This window comes from Hemicordylus capensis, chromosome 3 (assembly GCF_027244095.1).
Source record: "Hemicordylus capensis ecotype Gifberg chromosome 3, rHemCap1.1.pri, whole genome shotgun sequence".
Lineage (NCBI taxonomy): Eukaryota > Metazoa > Chordata > Lepidosauria > Squamata > Cordylidae > Hemicordylus > Hemicordylus capensis.
This window is the reverse complement of record NC_069659.1, coordinates 173019180-173038222: the sequence shown is the minus strand read 5'-3', so window position 1 is coordinate 173038222 and position 19043 is coordinate 173019180. Positions and strand designations below refer to the sequence as shown.

The 19043-nt window shown below is 44.6% G+C and overlaps 1 long non-coding RNA gene across 1 annotated transcript in view; it reads right to left on the bottom strand.

Annotated features, from left to right (window-relative positions):
- LOC128351978 (uncharacterized) overlaps window positions 1-19043 on the bottom strand; it is a 48589-nt gene that overhangs the window by 16034 nt on the left and 13512 nt on the right. Inside the window, exon 2 of the long non-coding RNA XR_008320156.1 lies at window positions 3605-3845. This is a non-coding gene — a long non-coding RNA (uncharacterized LOC128351978). The remainder of the gene's footprint in view (window positions 1-3604; window positions 3846-19043) is intronic.

Below are 19043 nucleotides of genomic sequence, written 5' to 3'. Positions count from 1 at the left end.
CTGCACTATTTAGTGACCTATGGTATTTCTGTTGTATTTATTAATCACAGGTGATAAGTGGAAAGACTCATTAGCACAAATTGCTTTTTTTCCCAAATGCCTTTGGCAATGAATGCATTTTACATAATTGCTATATAATTGAGATTCAACTTTTAATTAATAGAATTCTGCTTGGCTTCTAAAGATGCAGGGCTGTATCAGGCGGGCCCAGTCAGTATACTGCCTCACTTGGAACATTGGTTTTCTTTACTTAAGAATTTGTCACAAATCAGCCTTTTTAATTCATGACATGACAGGTTCAATTTAGAGAATTCAGGCACATTTTTAGAACAGGGAAGTTTCTGATTGCTTTTTAAAAATGAAATGGAAGCAGCGGATGCCCCTACAAGTAGCAGTGCACCAGATTCTCCCCATGTGACCCACTGACTCTGTTCACCCAAGATGCACCTTAATTCAGAGCAGATATCATGCTTTAATTATCCTAAAAGCCCCTGCCCCCAACCCAGCTATTATGATTGGGAGCATTAAGGATGCTTCAAGGGGGCAACTTAAAGGGAGTTAACTTAAAGGGTGGGATTTATTTTAACCAGGAGTTATATATTCTATAGTTTCATTCTTATGTCATCAAGCTTTATGACTCAAGCATAAAAGTCCTACATATTGAAGAAAGCTCAGGAGAGATGTTGAGAAATAAATTCCAAGTGCCAAACTTCCAGTGTCGTCCTCCTTCCTTGTTATCTCTCCTCAAATATATTTAAAGACAGCCCATGCTTAGGATCAGTGAGTGAAATCACAAAGCAAACAGTTTCCTGAGCCACGGCTTCTGATCCAGTGCTCCTTTACCATTGACAACGTGTCTTAAAATCCTTACACAAGTGACATCCCAAACAAAAGGAAAGTTGATAATTAATTCAAATCCATATTTCCTATGCTCAGTCAATGAAACAAGCTTTTAAAAAACTGTCATAAGGACAAAACATGTGTGAAGGAACAGGCATGGAGGGAGGCCAGTGGTGGCCTGGGCACAGCCCCCTGCTGCAGCCCCTTGCCCCCCCCCCCGGCATCAGCATCCTCTATAATAAAGCCCTTGAGTGTAATCCCGTGTCCCTGCCCGTGTCTTTCTCGGCTATTCTGGGCATGCGCAGAGCGCATGCCCAGAACGTCCGAAAAAGATACGGCCGCAGGGACACGGCGGCCATGTTGGCTCCCGGACCGGGAGAAGGGAGCAGGGAAAGACGGGGCAGGGAAAGACACGGGGGTAGGGAAAGACGGCAGCGGCGGCAGGGACCAGGCGGCCATGTTGGCGGCCGCAACAGATACTTAAAAAGCACACACAGCCATGGGAAACACATAGCAAGAACAACGGCCCCAGCCAACGCCCGCCCCCCCCCCAACCGACCGAAGACGATCAGAGACGCCAGCAGCAGCCACGGTCCACCCCCCCCCTCAGCCGCCCGAAAGCCAACATAGTGAAAAAATAAAACAACACACACACACACACACACACACACACATTCAAACCCGGGTCGTTGCGGGCCGGCCGCGGGAATAGAAAAGACGACGGGGGCAGATTCGGCACGACCACCGGGAGAAGAAAAACGGCGGCGCCGGGTCCGGGAGAGGGGGTGAGTCCAGCCCGGGCGCGACTAGCCCAGAGGCAACAGAAGCAGCAGGAGAAAGCCACCAGCCTGAGACATACTCGCTGCTTTCTGTTTCCCGGGAGGTCCGGCTGGAGCAGGCACGGCAAAGCAAGCAAGACTTACAGAGGTGGGGAAGGGGAAGGGGGGAGGGGGGAGGTCTACTAGCGCCCGTTAATTTAACAGGCTTAAAATTACTAGTCTGATATAAGACCTTTAGATGCAGGGAGCAGTTAGCCATGCCCCCGTGTCTGACATCAGATGTGGGAGGTGTGTCTGGGTCATGAGGTGCGGTCACTGAGGGGTGGTGGCTTGGGTTAGTTGAACCCATTCTTTCTATGGTGGCTCCACCCCTGTGAAGGAATGACCCTTTCCCACTTTGTTTTCTGAATTGTAGTTTGTGTTTTGTACTTGCCTCCTTCTTTGTCTATTCCAGACTTGACAAAAGTGAAATACAGCAACCTCTTACAGCCTTGTCTGAGGTAAAAATATTGCTAACTGTAGAGTTTTGGAGGGAAAGTTAAAATGTAGCTTTTGGTTGCCAATGGTTGTCTCCAGGCAGAGACAGAAGGTTCTGGCTGCCAGAGGGAAGAAACTCCGTGACTGGACAATATATCCCCGTGAAACTGAATATAAGGGAGAGTGCAAAAGCCAAGGATGAGGCTGCTGGAAGGAGGGAAAGCTGAGAGCTGAGCTGTGAGAGAGAAGAGAAGGGATCAGTTAGATTGTTTGTTGCTGAGTGATCCTGAGGGCGAATACACTAGCAGTTGTGGATCAGGCAAAAACTGCTAGGGAAGGTAGTAGGAATGTGCATAAACTGGGCGGGGGAAGTTTGAAGGTGGGGGTGACTTTAAAGGTGTGGGAGAGTGCACTTAACCCTCCCTCCACATTCCCCCCACTGGCGCTCCATTGCAAACTGGTCTGGTGGCAGCATAACTCCGTGTCACCCTGTCCACTCCTCGGACTGGAAATAAGCAGAAGTACCCGGCACGTGTGCACACGTTGTGCTCATGCACATGCCACATGCAAAGGGGGCATGAACCAGGTTTGGGATAGAACAAGCGACCTCTTCCCCTCTCATTTCAGGCAGCATTTGCTGCCTGAAAGCATTTATTTCCCTTCCTCTTCCTTGCTGCCTGAAATGAGAGGGGGGAAGCTCTCCAGAGCCCAAGCCATGACCGTGTGTGTGTGTGTGTGTGTGTGTGTGTGTGTGTGTGTGTGTGTGTGTGACATCATGCACAAAGGGTGTCACTGGTTGGGCCACTGGGCAGGGTGGAACGGAACACAGGCCGCCATTCGGCTCACTCTGCCACCGGAAACAATGTAGCATATAATGACTGGATGTGCCCTGTCTTATATTTAATAAAGAATGTTTTACCAGACACAATCACTGTATATAATACCTTGTTTAGTCTAGAACTGATCTTTTGCTGGGGAAAAACATCCTGGCTCAGTTCTGGAGATCATGATTTGTATTTATTTATTTATTCATTTATCAAATTTATATATCGCCCAAACTTTCATCTCATTACACCTGCTGTTGCGATAAACCTATTACAACTGATAAAATAATAGACCAATTCTAATTCTGGTGAACAAAAAAAGAAAAATCAGAACTATAACATTGCAATACCTCGCTCTCATACATAACTTGGAAAAAATTGAGAATTAAAAAAATTAAAAACTACCAGAATCTATCCAGAGAACTAACATATGTCTGGAAATTCAAAACAATTCATACAACAGACCTCTTAATAGCAAACACAGGAGTGGGGCAAAATACCCTGAAGCAACACCTCAAGAGAGGATAGATTTGCCATCATTTCTATTAAAGTGGTTATTTCCCAGACTTTCCACGTAATTAGGAAATTCCTAAATGGAAATAAAAATGTCTTCTAGGAAGACACTTGGGACCAGGCTTGGTTCCAGGTTTTCTGAAGTTTTAGTGGGCCCTCCATCCTCCTCACCTCCTTCTCCTTGCTGCACCCTCAAGGCAGGCAAGAGGTCAGCTAGGATGGTAAGTCACAGTCTCTGAGCACTATCCTGTCTTAGTGGCATGCTGATGCAGCACACAAATGAAGGGGCTTCATATTTCCCAGCGGGGTGGTCTACTCTACTCAGAGGAAGTAGTTCTGATTGGCTCTCCGAAGTTCTTGGGCCTCAGTAGTGCTGCCCGTTGATGCTGGTCCTCTTTTAAATCCGAACAAGCTACAAAAAGGATAATAATATTAATACTACTACTAATAATACTAATAATGATAATGATCACAACAAGAAAAAGAACAGTTTGAAATGTGTCATATGCACTCTAAGTATAATTAATAGTATATTAAGGACCTAGTAATGTTCCGTAGTAGGGATATGACTTGATTAGCAAGCCAGGGGTTGCCAGTTCGAATCCCCGCTGGTATGTTTCCCAGACTATGGGAAACACCTATATCGGGCAGCAGCAATAAAAGAAGGTGCTGAAAGGCATCATCTCATACTGCATGGGAGGAGGCAATGGTAAATCCCTCCTGTATTCTACCAAAGACAGCTTCAGGGCTCAGAGGTTGTCAGGAGTCAACACCGACTTGATGGCACACTTTACTTTACTAATGTTCATCTTGTTTTAAGGAGTTGCTGAAATTCAGCAATAGATTGTGAAATCTAATTGAGTCATATGTCCTCTGTTGGTGTAAATTAGCTTCTGAAGATTACAAATTACACATCTGATGTGATATCTCGATAGCCACTCATCTGGGGAATAAGAACCACATCACCAGAAATGGAAGCTTTACAAAAACTGGCTCTTTCGTTGTCATTGATGATGATGTTTAGGCCAGAAATTACTTAAGAAGGAAAGTAATTTATTACTAATAAAGGAAGGTAAATTAGTAACAAAGGAAGGCTGGCAGGCAAAGAAACAAATGGGAGGGGCTACTAATCTTTATAGAACTATTTGCAGGCTGAGTAGATCTCATTTTGAAATTGCAACCATTTTAATAAGTCATAGATCTGCACTGTTGCCCCCACACTGAAGAAAGTACAAGGTGGTAACACTCAGACAATGTATCTTGGGTAAAATGGCCACACAACCTTATTGATTATAACATTAACATTAAACCTAAGGATGTACGCCCCACCCCAGAGCAGTGCAGGTGCTAAACTGCAGGCAGAAGGTCACATTGATGTCCTGTCCTTTCCCTCAATCTGCTTGAGTGATTACATCCTGGCTCAGAGTAGTGGATCAGAACCCCTTGAATCCCTGCTCCTCTTCACCAACTTCTTACAGGCTCAGGACAATTCAGTAGCTTCACCCCACAAAAAATTGTTCATTCTTTAAGGTGGGCAAAACTGCTGAAGAAGGGGAAGAGTCCCAATCCAAGCCATAACACCACAAAGCCATTAAGGGCTGATTGACCACTTCCCCCTTACCAAACAAAGGCCCAAGAGTTCTCACTAAACATGCCTATTGCTACTTTCTGCCTGCACTGAACCTGCCAACTAACTAAAAATGAGCAAAATGGGCCAGGCAAAACATAACAAAACAATAACCCTCTAGACAAAGGCCAATCAGTATGGAAGTAAAAAATTCCTGCCTAGCACCAAAAAGAGTCACAAGTCAAAGGGTCACTGCCCCAAAGGCGGGAAGGAGAGAGGGATGCTGATGGGCAGGCATGTAGAGATAATTAGGGTTGTGCACAGAACTGTCTGGCCTGGTTCGGTTCAAGGCCGAACCGGCCTCGAATGGAACCAGGCCAGTTCGGTTCCGTCCCTATCAGAAACACACACACCCTGGTCTAGTCCGGTCTTGTGGGGGCCTGTGAATTTTTATGTTTTTTAATAAAATTAGATTAATGATAAATACCAGTAGCCCCTTCGGGGGGCTTGCTGTAGGCGAGGGTGTGTGTGTCCGTGAGGGTTCCCCCTCCCCACACCGGCATCCCTCACCACCACCGCAGCTGGGTAAATGTAGTATTTTTGGCCCTTTCGGGCCTCCGTAAAAGCGAACGGCAGCGATTTTGGCTGCTGCCACGCATGCACAAATGCCCTCTGAAAGGCCATCGGCCCTCTGCAAGGCCAAAATGGCCGCTGCTCGCCTTTACAGAGGCCTGAAAGGGCCAAAAATACTGCATTTATCCGGCTGCGGCGGTGATGAGGGAGGTCGGTGGGGGAGAGGCAACCCTCATGGGCCTCCCTGTGGCCTACAGCAAGCCCCCCAAAGGGGCTACAGGTATTTATCATTAATTTTAATTTTTTTAAACAAAGATTCACGGACCTGTCTGGCTGTTTGGTTCCGGTCTGGACGGAACGGGGGGGGGGGGCGGTTCGGTTCAATCCCAAACCCCCGAACCTCCGGACTGAGCCGCCGGACCGGCAGACCAGTTCGCAATCCCTAGAGATAATGGAGTAGGGGGCAACAAATGTCCCAAGGCCATGGGGCCTGGGGGGGGGGGCAGCAGGTTGCCCTTCCCCGTTCTATTATCCCTCTCTCCTCACCCCCACCATGCTTCTCCTGCTGTGTTTCCCTCCACCTCGATCAGAAGCACTAACATGTGTTGGCCATGCCCATCCTTTTATGTCATCATGTTGATGGCGGGGGCATGACCGTCACTGGGAAGGAACATATGGCAGCTCTCTCATCCTCTTCAGCCCAGAAAGCATTCAGCTGGTGAAACACTGTCTGAGCTGGAGAGGGTGAGGGGCCACTGTGTGTTCCTTCTTATCCCTGGCCACATTTCCTGCACAAAGGAAGAGGCATGGCCAGCATGGCAGCAGTGGAGGGAAATGTGATGGTGGCAGAAAATACAGTGGCAGATAGAAACACAGCAGTAGCCTATTCCTGGTTGCTGTCCAGCTTCCTATGCTGCTGTGCTGGGTTCCACCAAGCCATGCCTTCCATACCACTGATTGGCCCTAACCCCAACCAGGCTTCATGCTTCCCTAGCCAGGTAGGGCAAAGCTCACCCTCACCCCCAGCATGAGACTGCAGGTGTGGTGAAGTTATTTCAAAATATGTACAAGTGAAGAAGTCCAGAATTTTTTATTAAGAACTTTAGAATGAAATAATGAGGTCCTGCCAGAAAAAAAGCTGGCAGGATAAAAAGTAATAGATCAACTCCTTCAATAAGCTGACCACAATAGCTAGTGTCATAAATAGATGTTCTTGGGGTGGGGGGAAGAGAAACTACAAATTAATCTAGGCAGCATAGAGCTACAAATAAAATATGTGTGGACCAGGATAACTGAAGACTCCACCTTGAGTTTACAGAAAGGTCAGAAAATACTCATCCCAATGTATACATTTTAAAGTGATATTCAAAAAGCAAAACATCATGTTAAATAACCCCAACTAATCCATACTCTGTACTAATTGTTTTGGTGGGCTGGTAATATGCAGCATAATGGTGATTCGTCCACTTTGAACTATCAGTTTGGAAGCTCCTGGTTCAAATTCCACATCTGCTACGAACTTACTAGGTGAGCTTAGGCAAGCTACTCTAAGCCTCACTGTCCTCTGCAATATATTAATCATTACACTGACCTACCTTATAGGATTCTTGTAAGGATTGTTGTAAGGATTACAAGATGAAGAAGAAGAAGAAGAAGAAGAAGAAGAAGAAGAAGAAGAAGAAGAAGAAGAAGAAGAAGAAGAAGAAGAAGAAGAAGAAGAAGAATTTGATTTCTATACCGCCCTTCCAAAAATGGCTCAGGGCAGTTTACACAGAGAAATAATAAATAAATAAATAAGGTGGATCCCTGTCCCCAAAGGGCTCACAATCTAAAAGAAACATAAGACAGATACCAGCAACAGTCACTGGAGGTACTGTGCTGGGGGTGGATAGGGCCAGTTATGTATGGGAATGTATGGGAATTGCTTTGAAGACTGTAAACATTTTGCTTTAGTTCTACCCTTTGTAACTGTCTAGATAGTCATTCCTCACAAGGTCAATATTCACATCACTTTTGCTGGGTTTTTGTTTGTTTTATTTGTGCATGGTGAGTCAGTGCTTTAGGGACTCCTTGAACACATGCTGTTTGTGCACCCAAGGTATTTATCTTGTGGCCATTCTAACAAACCGATTAAATGAAACACTTTTGAAATTCAAATCGCCATAATACTGATCAGCAACGGTCCATTTACTGTCCTTTAATTGCAGAGGATGGTTATTCATTCTTGCCCCCATATTTTACTCCATCTTCTGCAATGTTCTAGGTCACTGCATGGGTAGAGTTGGGATTCTGGAATATTTGTTAACGTAATTGTGCAAACAAAGACTGCTTAGAAAACAAACTGAAGGGCAATAAAGTTAGAACTGAAAACTTAGCAAAAAGAAGTATTGCATGCAATATTGAGAGCTGTATTGTTCTTCTGTTCTCTCAAATGTTTCTGTTGCATAGGGTTCTATGGTTTCTTTGTATTAGGCAGGTATTTCACCTTCTGAATTTATTACAGAAAGAATAAAACATTACAGGTTTATGCAGACGTTGGAACATATATTGGAAAGATGCTTGTGGCTAAAAAACAGGGCCTTTTCAGCAGCAGGACCCTGTCCGAAGAGGTGCACAATCAACAGACCTTGTTTGTTTACAGATGGCTAAAGCATTTTTGAAGACATTTGAAAATTAATTCTGATTTAAATTATTTTAATGAATAATTTGTAAGCATTAGTGCTGCTCGCAAGAAAGAAGGCCTGATGACCACACCTGTCTGAATGGGGAGCTGTCTGAAAGCATCAGGGTTGCAGTTCACAGGATCACTGGCTATCACGCTTATGATGGTGACCCATTTGGACCAACAGAACCATAAGTGTGGTTGTCAGGCGCTGGGGCTGAGTGACAGAAGGCTAGGTGGGACCTCCTCCCTGCTTTCCCCCTCATGAATGGCTCTCATGTTTACAGTTTATAACATCTGAACAGGAGTAAAATGGTGGTGATGTGTTAATTAGTTAACAGAACATAGCTGATATCTCACAGAGTTCATTGTTTTTGATTAATCAAGATATATGAAGTCACTTTACATGATATAATGTCCTGTGGAATATAATCAATTAAGGATTGTGATGTAAACTGAGTTAGGGATGTGTGAACCAGCTCAAGGTCAAGCCAGCTTGCCATTGAACCGGTCCGGCTCAAGGTTGAGCCAAACCTGCCAAGCCAGGTTGGTGCCAGTTTGGGAGTTCTTAAGTTTTTTAAAGAAATGTAACACTCACTGCCGGGTCCAGTGGCCTTGGGGGTGCTATCATGACTGTGTGTGGGGGTGTCCCTGCCATTTCCCTCTGCACCCACCGGCCTCTCCCCGATCTTCTAAGGGCCATTTTAGCCCCCTTTGGCGGCATTTTCTCTCTGGCAGCCATTTTGGAGGCCTTCATGCATGCACCCTGGCCATTTGCTTGAGGTTAGAACAAATGACCAGGGCACATGCATGGTGGTCTCCAAAATGGCTGCCACCATCAGAGGATAGGCCGAAATGGCCCTTACAAGACCAGAGGAAGGCCGGCAGGGTAGAAGGAAACAGCAGGGACACACACATACACACCCCGCCATGGCAGCACTCCTTGAGACTTCTGGACCCGGCAGTAAGTGTTAAATAAATAAATAAACACATAAATAAATATACACAAACACATTAAGAACCCTGGTATGGACTCAGTTTTAAGCTGAGCTGGGGGGGGGTGTTGTTTGGGGGCACAAAACACAAAACTGCACATGCTCAGTTTAGTTTGAGTCCAGTTCGGACTTGAACTGAACCAGGCTAACTGGTTTTGTGCACACCCCTAAACTGAGTTGCATGATCATATAAACCCTGCCAGCTTTGTCTGCAGTATCAATGAACAGTAATTGCTCATAAGCTAATTATCAGTGATTGAACTAGTTCATGGGATTTGCACCTTGGTCCAAAGCTTTAGGATAGCAACTGGCCACCACAACAAGCTCCACTTGTTGAATATGCTTCCATTTATCTAAAGAATAACCTAATGTCTACACTCTGTTCAAGAATGCCCCTCCTAAGGCCTCGTGCTGCGGGAGGGGAGTTTGTCCCAGCCCCGCCCATGCACAGGCCCTAGAAGGCACCCGATTGGCTGGGGCCTCTTCTGGGGGCGGGGCTTGAAGTGCAGCAACTGCTGCTCCCCACCTCACGCTTCAGATCGGGCCAAGAGTTTCCCTCCTTCCCATCCCTAGGCTCAGAATGGGCTCTGCTGGTTGTCCTTTTGGGGGCTGGGTAGGAATTTTTGGCTCCCAAACACATTGGCCTGGTTTGGGGTTTTTTTTGCCTCCCCCGTTCTGAGGCCTTTTACAGTTAGTTAGTAGTTAGCTGGTCACAACTTGGCAGGAACAGTGAGGGCTGGCAATTAGATAAAGGGATTTAACATTGGTGAGCACCCTTGGGCATTTAAGCAGGTCTGGTGGTCAGTCGCTCCCTTGTGGTTTGTGCGGCCCAGGGGGCTGGCTGGCCATGGAGCCGGATCCAGGACTCTGCAAATCCTAGGGCTCAGCGGTCTGGGAGGTGTGAAGTCATGGAAATGCCCAGAGCCCTCGAGTTGACTGTGTAGAGACAGAAGCAGGTTTCCACCTGCTTCTTTCCAGAGTCAGGCTGTGTTGCCCATTTAGGGTGTGGACTAGGATTGTGGAGTCTGAACCCCACCTTTTAGGCCCGCACTGTTATGGGGGGTGGAGTTTTCCCTCCTATTGTCTGCTGCTCAAATCAATCAGACAATTAAAATAAAGTTGTGGCCCTGTTTATACCCAACATTGTTGTCCCTGTCTTCTTGGGCTTGGGTCTGGGGAGATGGAGTTCCAACTTCAAGTACTAAGAAGAAGCAAGAAACTTTGGGCAGGATTGGGTACCACCAGTCTCTTTATTAAATAAGTATGAATGCAGTCTTGGAAAAACAGGGCAGTCTGACCAGTTTTCCTTGTAACAGGGATCCCCAGATGTTGTTGACTACAACTCCCATTACCCCCAGCCAAAGACCATTGCAGCTGGGGATGATGGGAGTTGTAGTCAACAACATCTGGGGATCCCTGTTACAGGGAACACTGAGTCTGACTCATGATGGTTGGTTGATAGAAATACAAAGGGCATAGTGGTTTCTCAATAGCTTAAGGCCATTCCATTCCAACTCCTTTGCTCCTTTGCTACAAATTCCAATGCTTTGTTACAAAATATCTTCAGTGGACTGAAAGCACAGCTGGGTACAAATGTTCTTGAACGTATGATCCTAATAGTGAGTTGGTCAGCAAGATGAAAGAACAGCCTGTCTTCACTTATTCAATAAGGTTATAATGTTGCTTGCTTGCTTCTGCTATGAGTTTACATGGTGCAGATGATGCAAGCATAGACATAGTTGAGACATGCTATTGCAAGATATGTTCACATAAAATGTGGAGCTGCATAATTAGAACATTCCCGGATATACTACTCTGTTAAATGGAGGTTCTCATCTACACAAATCTGATATTCTGAAAGGCTGGTGGGCAAGGGGGATTACCACTGTTTGGTAATGGTAGGTGTTATAGTGTGTGTGTGTGTGTGTGTGTGTGTGTGTGTGTGTGTGTGCATCTATCTATCTATCTATCTATCTATCTATCTATCTATCTATCTATCTATCTATCTATCCAGTTTATAGCATACCTCTGTGGTGTGGCAGGACCAATGCTGTACCTCTTTGCAGCAGCTGATTCCACCTGGCTCTCATTTTTCCTCTGGAGTGCTTTGGGAATGATGCTATATCTTGACCTACCATAATTCCAAAAGGGAATATAGGGCTGGAGTGGGGTGGCAGCTAGACAAAGCTGGCCATGAGGAAGTGGCCTAGCACTTCCTACACTGCTGTTGCTACTGCCACCCACAGAGGCACAGTGTAAACTGAAAAGAAGTTAAAGACAAACCCACATGACCCTGTTTTATCCCCCCCCCCAAAAAAAACCCCAGAGGTTTCTTTATTGTAATGCGGCTATCTTGTCCACAAAACCCAAAAATGAAATGGCAATGTCCAGATTTAAAGATTTTGTAAAACTTGCCCTAGTTTAAACATGCAATTTTATGGTTACTAACATGGTAGGCATGTGGACTATAGATGGCCAAATTCATTTCCTACTTGATAGAAAGAACTTACTTCGACAAAACAATACATTCATAATAATACAAAAGTATCTGTATCACCTTCTTCAAGCCCTAATGTTATCAAGAGCTTGGAACCTTAATTTTATTAACCACTTTACATGTACTCCATGAATGTGTGATGATTGATGACCCTTTTGAGGTCATTTCTACAACAGTTGGGGTCCAGTCTGTCAACTTATTTCCTCTATCTTTAGTACTCCATCAAATGACATGCAGCTCCCATGATTACACAAAAACAGGGAAATGCAGATGTGCATGTTGATATTTGCCATACCTTAAAAAACAACAAAGAAAACCAAGCTGTTCTGGTAGAAACTAATCTGCCTGCTTTCCTTTCTCTATAATCTTAATTTATAACTACCATCCTCACAAGTTAGCCCATTTCAGCCTTAAACATTCATACATCTGCCATCTCGAATCAGGGTGGATAACACCATTACAAACTATACCATTGAGCCATCTCTATGTGTCCCTACACCTGTAGCAAATTGGTTCAAATTGGTTAGGCAGTTCACAAGTTGGGCCACTTGTGCCTCAAAGATTCATGTGTCTACCATCTTAAATTGGGGTAGATAGCATCACAAACTACACTGTTGAGGTGTCTCTATGTGTCACTCGCTACAGCAGTACCAAATTTGGTTCAGATCTGACAGGCGGACCACAAGTTAGCCCACTTGCACCTCAAACCTGAATTGGGGTGGATGGCATCATCACAATCTACTCCACTGAGGTATCCCTATGTGTCCCCACAGCTGTACCAAATTTTGTTTAAATTGGTTAAGCAGTTCAAAAGTTAGCTCACTTGAGCCTCTCTATGTGTCCACCATCTTGAATCAAGGTGGATGACATCATCACAAAGTATGCCGTTGAGGTGTCCCTATGTATCCCTACAAGTGTATCTGATTTGGTTCATATTGGTCCAGGCATTGCAAAGTTGATGGACGGGACACACACACAATGCTGGATGATCTCATAAGTGTATTTTCCTTAAGGAAAGTAGGCTAAAAAGCAATCTAAAGATGGTGGATGACATAGTGCACAATATTATGTGCACGATGGTGGTCTATGACCATAATAAAGATTGATTGATGTGCATTCACAGAGTTGTACTAATTGCAAGAATTGTGCAAATGCAGTTGTGCAATTGATGGCCATTGTTTTTAATAGTAATGAACTGTGCAACCATGTTTGCACAATTTGTGCGATTAGCACAAATAATTGCACTCATAATAAGCTTATGAGTGCAGTGCGATTAGCACAGTACTCTTGCAAACTCTGTGCATGCTACATTGCAAGGTGCATGTAACATTGCACGTCAACCACTAGTTTCAATATCTGTCATGTTAATTGATAATAGAGTCATTAATCTATTAGATAGTTTTACCAGAAGCTTAGAGGTCAAAGTAGCTGCAGCATAAAGCCCTCATCTTTCATGGTCACTACTTGGTTGCATTTATACTACATCAGCTCTGTTGCCACTATGATCAGTTATCAGGATGACCTGTTCTGAAACTTAAAAAATAATATAAAATCCTGCTGTCTAAACAAGGAAATTTCAGGATGCACCATCATCTTCTCATTTTCTGTTGTATCTTGGAAGGCAGCCAGATGAATTTACTGTGGCCTTGTGCTATAGCTGGAAAGGACAAGCAATTGCCTCAGCTGATGCTTTGTAATTTATTCTTCAGGGTTCTGCATTTCTAAGATACTTTAGTTTATAGAAGATTACTTGTTTTGCAGCGCTAACTTGATGATGGCACATAATGTCTGTGCAAAATTTGGTCTTTTTTTCCCTTCAAGAAGTCAGTACCACATGTGGTTCTTTTAAAATGAGCAACTTATTACAATTGTCAGACAGTCTTTGTGTCTTCCTCTCTAGTAGTGATTTTCATTTACTGAAATTGCACATTTAGCTTTATAATTGAGTGCTTAAATTAGAATACATTGCTCATGGTGGAAATAAAATATTAGCGATGGGTTTAAAAAAAAGGTTGGAGTGATATACCTTTAGATTCTGGCGAATTTTTTGGCATTTTCCCCCCCATCTGTATTATAATGTGCAGCTGAGCAGGAAGCTAAAGGTTTTGACTATTATTTGTAGGATTCTGCATCTTTCATACAGCTGCCAGTCAAGTGAAACAAGAAGAGATATCATCACTGTTTAATGGTAGAGAAACATGTTGGGAATGGAATATGGACTTCATGAATCAGACTTAAACATGTGACAAAATGCATTCCACTTGCCAGATCTATAGCGAGCACTCAGGAAATGCCAACACATCACAAGATTTTGAATCTTCATGTCCAAGATCATTCCATTTTCCTAAAGTTTTTTTAATAACACAGTGGGCTAACTTACACTATCTTTCATTTGGGGAAACCGTGTGTAGTGTGTATACAGTTCACAGAGTCATATTCATAGGCATGTGGTATGATATGTGCATTGAAAATACTACACATTTATTTTTTGCTCATGCAAAATCCTTATATCCTCCCATCACTTGTGGGAGATGATTGTAGAAATTGGATATATTCATGTACATTAGTATGCCTCATACACTGCACTTATTACATCCAATTGTGTTGTAATATGTGTAGTAAAATGACCATAGCCCAAAGCAGGCTGTGGGGTTGAGACAGCCTTGGTCAGTCTGATGGATGATCTCTACCAAGGAACTGAAAGAAATAGTGTGACTCTGTTGGTTCTTCTGGATGTCTCTGTGGTCAGGGTGTGCACGGAACTGGCTGGTCCAGTTCAATTCAAGTCTGAACTGGACCCGGAATGGTCCAGTTGAGTCCGGCACCCCCTCAACCTCCCCCCACCCAGTTTGGGTCAGTCTGGGGTTGGGGGTTCATGAGCTTAAAAAAAATTCCCCCAAACATATCCCCTCCAGGGGAATTGTGCAAAGGTGGCGGGGGGGGGGGTCTGCAGAAGATTCCCCTCCACCTGCTGACCTCCTTTAGTCAAATTTGGCTGTTCTTCAGCTGGTTTTCGGTCTTTCCCCTGGTGCTGTGGCCATTTCAGAGGCCACCGCACCTCTGCATGGCCTGGCATGACCAAGGCCATGCAGAGGCCCATTGCACAGGTGTGTCGGACTCCAAAATGGCTGATGTGCCGGGGAAAGGCTCCAAACCAGCCGAAGAATGGCCCAACCGTCAATTTTTTGACTAAGGGAGGCAGTTGGGGGAGAGGGAACCTCCATGAACCCCACCCCCCACAGCCTCAGACAACTTCCCCGGAGGGGGTAAGTTTTTTAAAATATATTTTTAAAAACTTACCCCCTCCGGGGAAGTTGTCTGAGGCTGTGGGGGGTGGGCAAATATCTCTCTCTCTCTCTCTCTCTCTCTCTCTCTCTCTCTCTCTCTCTCTCTCTATCTCGTGAACCCCTAGAACTGGCGGGGGGTGGGATTGGTCGTACCAAAAGAGGGGGGGTCAGTTCGGTCCTGAACAGTCAAATTGAACCAGTTCAATATAACACACATTCAATGTCAAACCTGTTTGCACTCCCCTACTTTGTGGCTTTTGATACAATTATCTATAGTATCCTTCTGGATTGTTTAAGGGATTTGGGAGTAGTTTGTACTGCCTTACAGTGGTTTCATTCCAATCTCTTGGATAGATTCCAAATGGTGTCACTCAGAGATAGTTGCTCTGTAAAACAAGAACTATTTATGCTGTCTCTCAGGGCTCCATCCTACCTCTGATGTTTTTTAACATCTACATGAAACCACTGGGTGAGATCTACAGGAGATTAGGATCAGGGTGTTATCAATCTGCTGATGACACCCAAATCTATTTCTTCATGACACCATCATCAGGAAATGTCATATTTCCCCTAAAGGCATTCCTACAGGTGGTAATGGGCTGGATGAAGGATAATAAATTGAAGCTGAATCCAAACAAGACAGAGGTACTCATGGTGAGGGATCATGATTCAAGGGATGTGATAGAACTTCCTGTTCTAGATGGGGTTGCACTCCCTCAAAAGGAACAGATAAGTAGTTTGGGAATGTTTCTGGACCCATACCTCACCCTCTTTTATCAGACTGAAGCTATGGGCAGGAGAGATTTTTTTCAACTTTGGTTGATATGACAGCTACATCCATTCATTGAAAATAATGATCTCAAAACTGTGGTGCACTCACTGGTAATTTCTAGGCTTGACTACTGTAATGGGCTCTACATGGGGCTGAACTATATACAAATATAGTTCAAAATTTTCAGTTAGTTCAAAATGAGGCAGCAAAATTGGTCTCCAGGGTGTCTTGGAGAGATCACATTATGCCTGTTTTAAAACACTTGCATTGGTTGCTAATATGTTTCTGGGTAAAACACAAAGTGCTGGTAATTACCTTTAAAGCCCTGAACAGCTTAGGACCGGGTTTCCTGGGAGAGCACCTACAGCAGTACGATCCCCAACACACTTTATGGTTATCAGGAGAGGCCTGTCTCTGGCCGCTGCCAGCTTGCCAACGGCAACTCAGGATCAAGCAATCTCTGTTGCTTCTCCTGAGCTCTGGAATGTACTGTCTATAGACATCCCAAGCTTAAGATCTTTACCAGCCTTTAAAGTAGCCCTAAAACACATCTTTTTAGCCTAGCCTTCAGTGATTTTTAAATAGTTTTAAACTGATTTATTCTTTAATTGTTTCAATGGGTTATTTTATTTTATTTTTATCAGTTGTTATTTATGTGAGCGACCTAGAGCGATCTGGGTTAGGTGGTACAGAAATTCAAATTCATAAATAACTACCAACAAAAAAGGCACTTTCACATATCACCAACAGCTGGACCTCAGATGGTGCTGGGAACAAAGTAAGCCTGTTGGCACTGCTCTCAACTGGCGGGCAGGTTCATATGGTGGTAGGCAGTTCTTTCGATTCCAAACCATACAGCTTCAAGTAGTAAGCAGTACTTTGAACTGGGCTAGCCAACAAATTGGGAGCAAAGGAAGATTGAACATTGATCCCAGACTAATGAAGACATGAGACATAGATTTTGATAACTGGCTACAACTTTATTAATTATAAATTGGTCGGCAAAAGGGGATTGGCACTCCATTCCCCACAGTGTGGTAACTAGAGCTCACCACCCAAGGTGTGTGCCCAGCCTATAACACCATGAGCAAAACACCTTGGCTCCAGGTAGGCTCATTGCCCTGTGGCTGAGGCTGCCCTTCCTAGCCCTTCCTAGCCAACCTAAAATCAGGCAACTGCAAGAGTCATCAACCTCCCCCCATCCCTGAAGACGTATAGTCCTGGGTGAAGCCACAGCAGTTTAGAGCAAGCCCAAACCAGAGCTCAGAGACATAAAGCATCTAGGAAATGTCTTGGGCTCCTCTGTATGCCAAATGCATGCCTGTGGTGCTCACCAAACCCTATTCTGCACTGTCCTTGCCTCAGTAGAGGGTTAGCCTACCTTGGCCCCCTACACCTCCCACCAACTACTCAGAATAGTAGCCAATCCCCTCTGTAAGTCAGTTAAATAAATGCCTGAACTGAGGGGAGATAAATGAACCTCATCACCCCATAGAGCTCAGGCCATGAAAATAAAATGTCTGGATAGTGGATAAATCCCCCACCCCAAGAGGAGGCAAACCTCCCCAGATCCTGATTAATCTTTTTACAGGCCTGTTCAATTCTGCCTTTTTCACACAACACATAATTAACTTTTGCCCAAGATGTGGTGACAGCCACCAGCCTGGATGGCTTTAAGAATGGCTTAGATAAATTCATGGAGAACAAGTCTATCTATGACTATATGCCACCTCCAGACTAAGAAGCAAGATACCTCTAAATACCAGTTGTGTGGAAGAGGATGCTGGAATAGATAGGCTTTGGGCCTGACCCAGCATGGCTCTTCTTATGTTCTCTTATGATGCCAAGGAAGGTGAGCTTGCAAACAGGGCCCTCAATCTTACCCTCAGCTAAAGGTACCCCCAGCTCTGAACACCGGTCACGAAACTCATTCTGGAGGCACATGCACTGATCTGAATCCTTACATCCCACAAAAAGAAAATCATCTAAAACATGTGTGATGGTCTGTAGCCCAACCCAATGCCTGACTGTCCACTCCAGCATGGAGCTAAATGACTCAAATGCCACACAAGACACAGAGCAAACCATTGGAAGAGTGTGATCAACATAATAGAAGCCTCCAAAGGAAAATCCCAAAAGAACAAAGTCCAGAGAATGTACAAGAAGAAGATGAAATGCCGACTTCACATTTTGCCATCAGTGCTGCCATCCCACAGCTATGCACAATGAGCATTGCTTCATCAAAGGAAGTATACCTAACTGAACAAAGCTCAGCTGGTAGAAGAGCCCCTGGGGAAAGACAGGTGATGAATAAGTCGGTATTCCTTTTTGGAAGGAAGTCCTCATGCCTTTTTAGGCACGACACCTAACAGCAAAACATGTAAATTGGGCAGAGGAAGGGACGCAAAAGGTCCCCAAACCCTACCCAAATTCATTTCCTTCTGAATTTTTCTATGAACAATATCCTCTATCCCATGAATTGACCTCAAATTCCATCCTTCCACATAAACTCAGGGCAATCCACAATGGATCTGGAATCCATGCATAAAGCCCTGCAACAGATATTCAGCTTTGTCATGCAGTTGATAGTCCTAAAACAGGTGCTCAAACACTAACAAGTTAATTGGACTGGGCCCCTTTTCCAGAGGAAGAGGAGGGGGAGGCAGATCCTCCACTGCCCTTCTTTGTGCTGTGATTCTGGTCCTGAGTGCCCCCTCTAAAACCCCTGCTTCTTGGGCAATTGTAGCTTTACCCCCACAGAATCCACAATCGTGGCAAAATTTGCACAAATTCCAGGTGCATCTGCCTCCCAACAAAGGAGCTAGGATTGAACCCACTTTGGAGAAGTATTGCATAGTAGCTCCAACTACTAGTCTGATCTTTCCCTTTTAAATCTAAGTATTAAAAAACCCTGCCCCAAAGTACTATACCATATTCAGCCAGTTAAATGGCTTACAAAAGGCATAGCACCCCACTGGTTCAAGAGTGGGGTGTGTGTGCTGGTTTTGTCCAATTCTAAGCTCTGTTCTGAGCTTGCAGAACCGCCATGCTGACTAAGAATTGCATCACCTCTGTAGCAATACTGCTCCGATTATTCCCCGTGGGAGCAGTATCACTTCAGCACTGGCAATTCTTAGTAGGCACAGAAGTTCTCTGAGCTTGGAAACAGTGTGGACAAGGCCTAGAATTGGATCGAACCAGTGGGGCACTATAAGGTATCTAAGCCACTAATTATCAATAAACTGGGGGGGGGGGGG